The sequence below is a fragment of the Berghia stephanieae genome, chromosome 1 (genome assembly GCF_034508935.2).
Source record: "Berghia stephanieae isolate SIO BIC M18660-M18661 chromosome 1, UCSD_Bste_1.3, whole genome shotgun sequence".
In the NCBI taxonomy this organism is placed as follows: Eukaryota; Metazoa; Mollusca; class Gastropoda; order Nudibranchia; family Aeolidiidae; genus Berghia; species Berghia stephanieae.
The window spans coordinates 142842983-142853311 of NC_088360.1; positions in this window are offsets into that span (position 1 = coordinate 142842983).

Here is a 10329-nt window from a genome sequence, read left to right on the forward strand (position 1 = left end):
TGTTATGCATTGTATTATGTTTAGTTTACATATTATATTATATGATTTGTAAACATTCGAGTGTATTCCTCTCAGTTGGGACCTGTGCTTGTGTCTGGATGAGACTTTTAGGTGATCTCAAACTAAGTGTTTTGACGGTGTGCTCTTGGAATCTACATCTGTACCCTATTTAAACCGATTACCCTTTGTCCCGCCTTTTCTTTTGTGCTTTAATTGTAATTCTAGAACTTTTTACTATCCCATTTTCTTCCTTTTTACTAGCGCTGATATGACCTTAATGTGTTGCAAGCGCCGTAAAACCCTTAAAAACAATTTCTTTCAATCGCCTTAGACTTTGATGGCATACAAATTGAATGGATTTTCTCAATGTTTAAATGTTAGGACGTTTTTGAATGTTTGAACTGTTTCTGATTAATTTCATGTTATACTTAGAAATAGAGCGAGATTATGTAACAAGGTTGCTATTTTCCGTAGGAAAAGACATAAAAATATGTAAACTATTAATTATGCTTTTATGTTGAGCATTCTCAGTCTAGATTATATATTTTAAAATAGTCCAAATATATTGCCATTTTGGGTAATGTCGCTGTTGCGCATTAGGGTGTCCTGTTTTAGCCCTTTGAAAAGTGGCCGCTATGATCTAATGGTTAGAATGGATGTGCACTAATATATTACATAAATATGACTGACTTATGTTTGAATTTTTACGGCTTTTTCTGGGGTTTTTTTTTTTACACCTTAATTCACACCTCCACAGCTTTTGTCTCCCAAGCAGATTGCCACTGAAGGCCCTTCCTCTCACGCAGAAATATTATTGAAATTGCTGCAACAAAGACCCCATACACTTGGGACAGGAAAGGAAAATAGTGAATTAAGGAAATTATTTTTGTTCGCTCATTCACAAGGTTTAGGTTTTTGGTGATGTAAAGTAGAGCTGATCTCATTTTCATTTTTGTTTTTCTTTTTTTTTTGGTTAACGGGTCATCATTTTATGTGAAGCAAGCTCCATATCAACTTATGCATTATTGTTATATGGCAGGGGAATGTTTGCTTACAGGGAATCGGCAGGAAGGCAATTTTAATCTTTAAGTTATAGAAAACCAGGCTTGGTGCTCAAACCAATTTATAATAAATAAAAATTAACCGTCCTGATAGACTGTAGGACGACTTCAGTTTCAAAACTAATTGTTGGTCCCAAGTCAACCTTGCTTAAGGTCGACATTTAATGTTGGTTTCTAATTTTCTTGTCAAACTCATTACCATTAGCGGTTGCTATGATGCTATATCGGACGGTTATTTGAACAAGTCCGATTCTATTGTCTTTCTACCCATAATAGTCATTTAATGTGTTGCTTGTGACGACTTGGAGAAAATTGAATATGCCTTTACACAGGCAATTGAAGCCAAAAAATGAGTTAAAAAAACAATTTTCTAAATGAATTGATGCTACGACTTAAGGAATTTGAAGCCTTATCAATCTGGTAAGGACAGATTGGCATGGAAAGTTATCGTACTTACTATTTCCTACCCTGAAAACTATGACCTTTTCCAATATTTATTTGGCAGGTCTGTTTGTTTCACTGGTTGGAAAGTAGATAAATCTTGTCACAAAATTTGACATGTTCCTTACATGAAAGGAAACGCAATTATCAAATGTGATTAGGATCAAGTCTTTTAGTCAAACATAAGCACTGTTCTGTCGTTTTGAAGATAAAAGAATAATGGCTATGGTTATATTAGCAATGTAAACAGTTTATGTTAGCCAGAAATACTCCCTGCTAAAATGTTATGAAAAGGTATCAATTTGTCATCAAATAAGTTGTTCTAAAATGTCACAGGGAAAGAAATTGGTTTTTACGAGTTGTTAGACGACACAGGCTCTCATACCCATCTGATTACAATCATTGCTGAGGTGTAATTCCTATTTTTTGTCTCAAAATTCCTATTTTCAGGCGTTCTGATTCCACTTTTGTAATGTGAAGGGTTGGCAGGTCTGATAACAATGCAAACATTAGTTTGTAATTTATATTATCCAGAAAATACTTCCTGTTAATTAATGGATAAATCTTGTCATGGAATAAGCTGTTTCTTGCATTGTACATTTTAAAGAATGGCATGGGGAAAGAAACAGGTTTTCACAAGTTATTATATCGACATGGCTCTCATACCTATCCGATTACAATCATTGCTACAATGGCACCGGCAGTCATAGCCATCCGATTACAATCATTACAATGGCACCGGCAGTCATGCCCATCCGATTACATTCATTACAATGGCACCGGCTCTCATACCTATCCGATTACATTCATTACAATGGCACCGGCTCTCATACCTATTCGATTACATTCATTACAATGGCACCGGGCCTCATACCCATCCGATTACATTCATTACAATGGCACCGGCTCTCATACCTATCCGATTACATTCATTACAATGGCACCGGCAGTCATACCTATCCGATTACATTCATTACAATGGCACCGCGTCTCATACCTATCGATTACATTCATTACAATGGCACCGGCTCTCATACCTATCCGATTACATTCATTACAATGGCACCTGGTCTGATTCATAGCTCATCCGATTACATTCATTACAATGGCACCTGGCTCTCATACCCATTTCCTAAGATACATTCATCTTACAATGGCACCGGCTCTCATACCCATCCGATTACATTCATTACAATGGCACCGGGTCTCATACCCATCCGATTACACTCATTACAATGGCACGGCTCTCATACCCATCCGATTACATTCATTACAATGGCACTGGCTCTCATGCCCATCCGATTACATTCATTACAATGGCACCGGGTCTCATGCCCATCCGATTACATTCATTACAATGGCACCGGCAGTCATACCCATCCGATTACATTCATTACAATGACACTGGGTCTCATACCTATCCGATTACATTCATTACAATGGCACTGGCTCTCATACCCATCCGATTACATTCATTACAATGGCACCGGCTCTCATACCCATCCGATTACATTCATTACAATGGCACCGGCTCTCATACCTATCCGATTACATTCATTACAATGGCACCGGCTCTCATACCTATCCGATTACATTCATTACAATGGCACCGGCTCTCATACCTATCCGATTACATTCATTACAATGGCACCGCTCTCATACCTATCCGATTACATTCATTACAATGGCACCGGCTCTCATACCTATCCGATTACATTCATTACAATGGCACCGGCAGTCATGCCCATCCGATTACATTCATTACAATGGCACCGGCTCTCATACCTATCCGATTACATTCATTACAATGGCACCGGCTCTCATACCTATCCGATTACATTCATTACAATGGCACCGGCTCTCATACCTATCCGATTACATTCATTACAATGGCACCGGCTCTCATACCCATCCGATTACATTCATTACAATGGCACGGCTCTCATACCCATCCGATTACATTCATTACAATGGCACCGGCTCTCATACCTATCCGATTACATTCATTACAATGGCACCGGCTCTCATACCATCCGATTACATTCATTACAATGGCACCGGCTCTCATACCCATCCGATTACATTCATTACAATGGCACCGGCTCTCATACCTATCCGATTACATTCATTACAATGGCACGGCTCTCAATGCCTATCCGATTACATTCATTACAATGGCACCGGCTCTCATACCTATCCGATTACATTCATTACAATGGCACCGGCTCTCATGACCCATCCGATTACATTTACAATGGCACCGCTCTCATACCATCCGATTACATTCATTACAATGGCACCGGCTCCATACCATCCGATTACATTCATTACAATGGCACCGGCTCTCATGCCTATTCGATTACATTCATTACAATGGCACCGGCTCTCATGCCTATCCGATTACATTCATTACAATGGCACCGGCTCTCATACCCATCCGATTACATTCATTACAATGGCACCGGCTCTCTTACCCATCGGATTACAATCATTGCTACATTGGCACCGGTACCAAAAACATTACCTCTCCCTGCGTTACCTCCTTAAAGCAGAGTGAGAACAGAAAGAGTATAAAAAGCAAAGATTAAATCTAGAAATTGGTGCACATAAGATGCTTACTTGGAATTTGTATGCCATCAAAGTAGTATTACCTATTTGTCCAGTTTCATCATTTCATTTTCTATTAAAACGATTGTGCGCCTTTGCAGGGTGACAATAATTTCATCCCGATTCTTGTTCTTGCAACTTGATTCCCCGGCTGCAATGATATTGGTTGGGTCCTTCATTGACCAAGCTGACAACAAACATGGCTGATGACATTCTTTTTCGAAATAGAATTTCCTTGATTTTTACTGTTGGCAAAATTAGGGTAGAGAAGTTAGCACGATTACTTTCTATGGCTGCCGCAGTGTATTGTGGGAAAAACCAGGTTTAATAGTAGTCCAACCCAGTGTTGTATAGCTCTTTAGAAAGCCTTCCATTTACCCTTCAGAAGGACAAATTGCAATGATTTGGAGATTGGATGCTTGTTCTCTCCACTCCCAGTGGTTTCATACTAAGACTATTTAAAATATTTTTGTTTCAATCTTCCTTTGTTCTGACCAGCGTTAACGAAAGCCAGTGTTGCGCTTGGTTGGCTTGTAGATTCTGTCGCCTTTGTTCCGATTTATGAGGTCTGCATTCATACCCTTCTGAATACAACCAGAAGTCATTTTTTAGGCAGACTTAGGCCCTCGAACCCCTCGAATCGCGGTCACTGTAACTGAAAGTCATACTGAAATTGATTATAGCCATGATTATAATGATTCCACTTTGGAAAGTGAAGGGTTGGCAGGTCTCTGAGACGTCATTCCGCCTTAGTTCTATATTTTGGGAGGCATGGAATTCTATGGCGCTTAACAATATAAACTATCATACACACTAATTACACGCATACATCTGTACACTTAAGCCCACATATGGGAACTTCTCCGGATACACATCACATAAGCAAACTCTTTACATTACATACACATTATTATACTATTTGCCCTAAATTAAAAGATAAAAGCACATTGTCAACATAAGCTCTTGTAAATGTTATATTTAAACGCATCTAAATTTTCACTGTTTTTGGTCTTGTGTGAAAGTGAATTCCATAACTAGGCGCTGTTACTCTGAATGATTTGTGTGAAACAGACTTAGAGGGTACATCAGTCATAAGATGCATATATTGTTTATGGATGCCACAGTGCCTCTTCCATATATATATGTATATTCAGCAAGGTGTCCTGCGAATGTGTTCTTGGATACACAATTGCTTGGCAGTCCTTTCCTAATGTCCCAGATGGGTGTAACCTTCCTCTGTCGAGGGGGTTGTTTAATGGCTTATGTTTCTGTCTATGATTTCATACGGAAATGGTCTATTCGTGTTGGCTATTTCCCGTCACGACTGGCAGAAAAGTTCTTCTCTATGCAAATTACTCCTAATACCCATCATCCTTCCCAAAGGCGTCCAATGTTATGTTTTCTCTTGCCTTGCCAAACTTCCCCTCTATCTCTACGCTGTAGTTGGGGCCCACCATTTTGCTTCCCCTCTGAAGCATTGAACTGCACTGCTACACAAATCCCTCTGCTGTTGCTTAAAAAAGTCCACTGTGGTCTCAGATGACATATCGACGCATGTTGCTGATGGCTTTATTAGGTCTAGAATTTCGTCGTTTTGACGCATGTTGCTGATGGCTTTGTCTAAAATTTCAGAGTTAATACCTTACAAATGCTTTGTGCGAGGGTAGTATAACTCTTAAGCTCAGTTTTTCAACATTGGCTAGTTTTTGTGGCCATTTTTTAGGTTCTAAGCTGTAGCTATGAACCATGTTTTCAAAGCATCGAGAATAACTTATCAATTTGGTCTTGGGACTGTGAGAAGCTCTCGGGTGATTGACTTGATTGTTGGATTTAAGTGAAGCAAGTTTGATGTAGTTTGTTCTGGCAATGAGGGTTTTTGTTAGTGTATAATGGAACTGAACTGAGTAGTTACAGTGAATTTTAGAAATAAAATTACGATATGCCAGTATGACGTTTGAAAACTAGTCCTCACAACTTACATATCTTTTGCAGATTGAGTTGTCTGCAAAAGTTACAAATTAAAAAAAAATATCAAAGTTTACATGTGACATGTCATCGTTTTTAGGGGTTCCCCTACCACAAATCCCCAAAGTAGACAATATCATGAGCATGTCTGACGTTTTTCACATATATGCGGAGAGCAAGAAAGATTTCCTGAACTTAGGAAATATTTCTATAAAATAATGCAAGATTGTGGTTTTCAAATCGCTTTCAAAATATGCGGGAATGTAAATGTTAAGGTTTGCCTTCTCACCACTAGATCTTCGTCTCCATAATTACACTTGATGGTAGTAATGGCACTTGGATTAAAATGTTTTAGTGATTGGGAGGGAGAGAGGACTGAGGAAACCTTAGATTTTTGCAGTGGTGCCAACCTATCATAGTAAATGCTTATTCTTACATATTTCCGTCCATTGTATTCATTTTGCTGGGGATTGTAATTCTACACATTAATTTTTATTCAGACATTTTTACCAATCATACTCTAAAAACATTAATCCATTTCTTGACCCAAATGATCTGATGCTACCAGCCAGATATATTGAACACCCTAAGGATGTTCGATAATCTGGCTGGGGAGCATCATCAGACAAGATGTGGATTCTGGAAGTTGATACTATTTATAGCCCATAGACTATAAATATGTAGTAAGTTAGTTCATTAATTTTAAATATATCGATAACAATATAGCTAGTATCATCAGATTTAGCATTAAATCTTGTTTTGGCTCTCCATTACATACATTACATCCCCCCCCCCCCCCCCCACCCCTCAATACATTGCAATGTAATCCGTAAACAGCAACTCGTGAAAGACGGTGGGTATGTAGACATTGTGAAATCACAATTTAAGTGATATCGACTATTTATTTGAATGTATTCTTCTTTGTGGCGACCTGTGCTTGTGTCTGGATGAGACTTTTAGTGATCTCTAAGTACATGCTGTTTCAGTACAAGTTGCCTTATTAGCCCACAGTAATTAATGAACACGACCATTTCGCAAAGTGATAAAATATTTTGATGACAGAATCAGAATAATGACTTTGTCCACACTTTTTTTTCGCGTTGAAAGCAATTCCTACAATTCCTTTGTTAGTGTCAGTGCTAGTCGGGTTTGAAATGTATCATTATTATAGACTCATTTCTTTTGATTCTCTATAAAATTATTTATGCCACTGCCGATTTCCAGTAATTTTACACCCATGCTTGCAAACATCTTTGTGTTCCCAAACCTCTTGGAATGTAATGTGTAAGAATTCATGCCTCCAGAACGGTTTTTTTTTTTTTTTTTTGTAATGTGTGGGGGGAGGAGGAGGGGGGGGGGGGGGGGGGTGAACTTGACCAATTTTAGAATTTTCTCCAATCGCTGATTTACTATGTTTAAGTCAAAGAGTTGGAGAGGAAAAGTGAAAGATTCATATATAAATTTCATCCATTTTAAAACACTACGTTACAGGTTTGTTTTTGCTTGAATTTTTTTGTTTTGTTTTTTTTTTTTTGTTTAAAATGTGTAGTTCTCAGGATTGCTTTTAATAAAGCTACATAGAATCGCGTTCTAATTCAAATCTATCCAACTTTGCAATGTAAGAAGAGACAGAAAAGATACATATTTATCAAATAACCAGTGTTCTTCATATTTAAAACTGTACATACGTTATTGATATACTTTGACATAAGTTGATGTAAAACATTTTGCATTATGTTTTTTTGGACGTTTCTTTTTCTGCGAAAAAATATTTCAAAATGATACCGTCTTTTCACCATAAGATTTCCTTACAATATTAACTCACTCAACCCTAACACTGACTATATCCGTAGTTTAAATTTACCCGGGTTAATTTTACCCCGTGCCTATATATATATATTTTTTTAGACTAATTTTAGGCGTAATATCAAAGCTAATGTTTTTAGTTCGTGCATGCCAATGGTAGTTAAATAAAACTATCTATGCACATGTTCATTTTTAATACATTTTTTTCCAATTTTGAAAAGTAGCAAAAATCTCTAGGATTGAGTAGTTAAACCACCCAAGTGCCACGTTGTTGTGATATTATTACCAGAGCTGCCAGTTCCTGCTCACTTCATCCTCCATACCCCCGCCATTGTCAAGGCTCTTTAGTTTTTAGTTTTATCCCATCCCAACATTTCTCAAATCATCGGGTTTTTTTTCTTCTTTCCGTCTTGAATTTAGTGCTTCCACTTGTAAATATTCAAGTCTTTGGAGTGTAGTTTGTGGCACGGATTTCTATTTATCATTCGACTCATTTTTTTATGAACCAAATTAGAAAAGATTTTTGTCCCCTTCACTGTTTGTAAAAATACTGGTATTTGTAGTGGAATTGAGGTTTGGCAGCTCTGTTACAATCCCAAGTCTTTTCGGCCGTCAGTATTAATGTATAGTTTTGATTTATATGTATATTATATATATTACCATTCTTTACCAATGGAAATGTCTTTCCAATTTATCATGGGTTTTGTTGATTTAACATTCCATCAACCAAATCGTAGAACATGTTTGACATTTCAGAACTGCTCTGATCAAGAGGTGGCACTCGAAAATTGCATTATGTATGTTATTTATATTACATTTGCTACACAACTCATTACATTATATTTTATATTGTATATCATTTGCTGTATAACTATGTTCTTATTTTTTTTACACATAACTGATTACATTGACTACATGACTTATTTAATATTACATTTGCTCATGACTGATTACACATTATTAGCTGGATTATCATTGAACAATACCTATGAGTCTGGGTGTCGATCCATAGTGAGGTCTTTCTTAGCCTATCCTGCTCCATGACCCTGGGTATTACACAATTTGATTATTGACGTACATTTCAATTGGAACTGACCAATGCTACAATTGCCTCCTTTGGTCTGGGTGGGGGTCCTGACCTCCCATAGTGGGCAGGGAGGTACATGCTGTGTCTTCTATCCCTCCATACCGTTTTCCAATTGTTTCCTGTCATTGTCTTGGAATGAGATTACTTGGTTTTGTCCTGGCTCTGGCCGGATACCTGGCTGGGAGGAAACAGTCAAATGTATAGTTTTGGGAGATGATCTTTTTTTTCTTGTAATCATCTCTGTTTCATTGTATTATGTTTAGTTTCATATATATTATACGATTGGTACAACATTTGATTGTATTCCTCTTATTGGACCTTTTGCTTGTGTCTGGATGAGACTTATGTGATCTTATGAGTACTTTGCGGTTGCTCTTGGAATCTACATCTGATCCCTATTTGTTCCCAGTTCACCTTTGTCTCTCTTGGGTGCTTTGATTGCAATTCTAGAATCTTTTATTATCCCATTTTCTTCCTTTTTACTGGCGCTGATATAACCTATAATGTGTTGCAAGCGCGTAAAACCCTTAAAAACAAAAATTACGTTGTTTTTTTTACTAATAACATCATAATAATAATAATAATAATAATAATTAATATAATATACTTAATAATAATAATAATAATATCTGTATTGTCACCAAAAACTGATTACATTGACTACATGACTTATTTAAGGGGCGGTTTGGGTCTAATTATTAGGAAAATCCTTCAAAAATTTGATTTTGAGATTTTGGTGGAAAATATTTTATTATCTTAGAAATAATATAATTGAAGTCCAAATTCTTAAAGTAGACTATAAAGGCACGAAATACACAGTCGAAAATGGTACAGGTAGTAAGAAATGTGTGAAAAACGGGAAGCCATTTTGCTATTTTCTCAATATGTCATTTTTTTTGGTATGGGAAACTGTGTCAAACGTTACTCAGAATCTATTCAATGGAATTGTCTGAAAATTTCCAGTTATCACAGAGATAATGTATTATGTCACCATAGAGAGATTTATTTGATTAAGATTTGTGAATTTTAAATTATAATCCTAAATCTGAATTTTTTACATCAATTTTGTCATAACATTTTGATTCTCAACTTTGTAATGATCTAATAAAAATTCCATAAGCTAAAGCCGTAAAATCTCTCTATGGTGACACACTATGGTACAATGTTGACAAGAGGGAAGAATATGGAGGTCATTCCTTCATTAGTTTTTGTGGAACGTTTGCCGCAAGATTGTTATATTTTTTTATGTCAGACCCCCAAATTAGATCGCAAAATGGGTATGAACACAGATAATTAAAATTTTCACCATAAATGTTGTTTTTTAACCTATATTGATGATACAGAATGATTAAAACCGCCCAA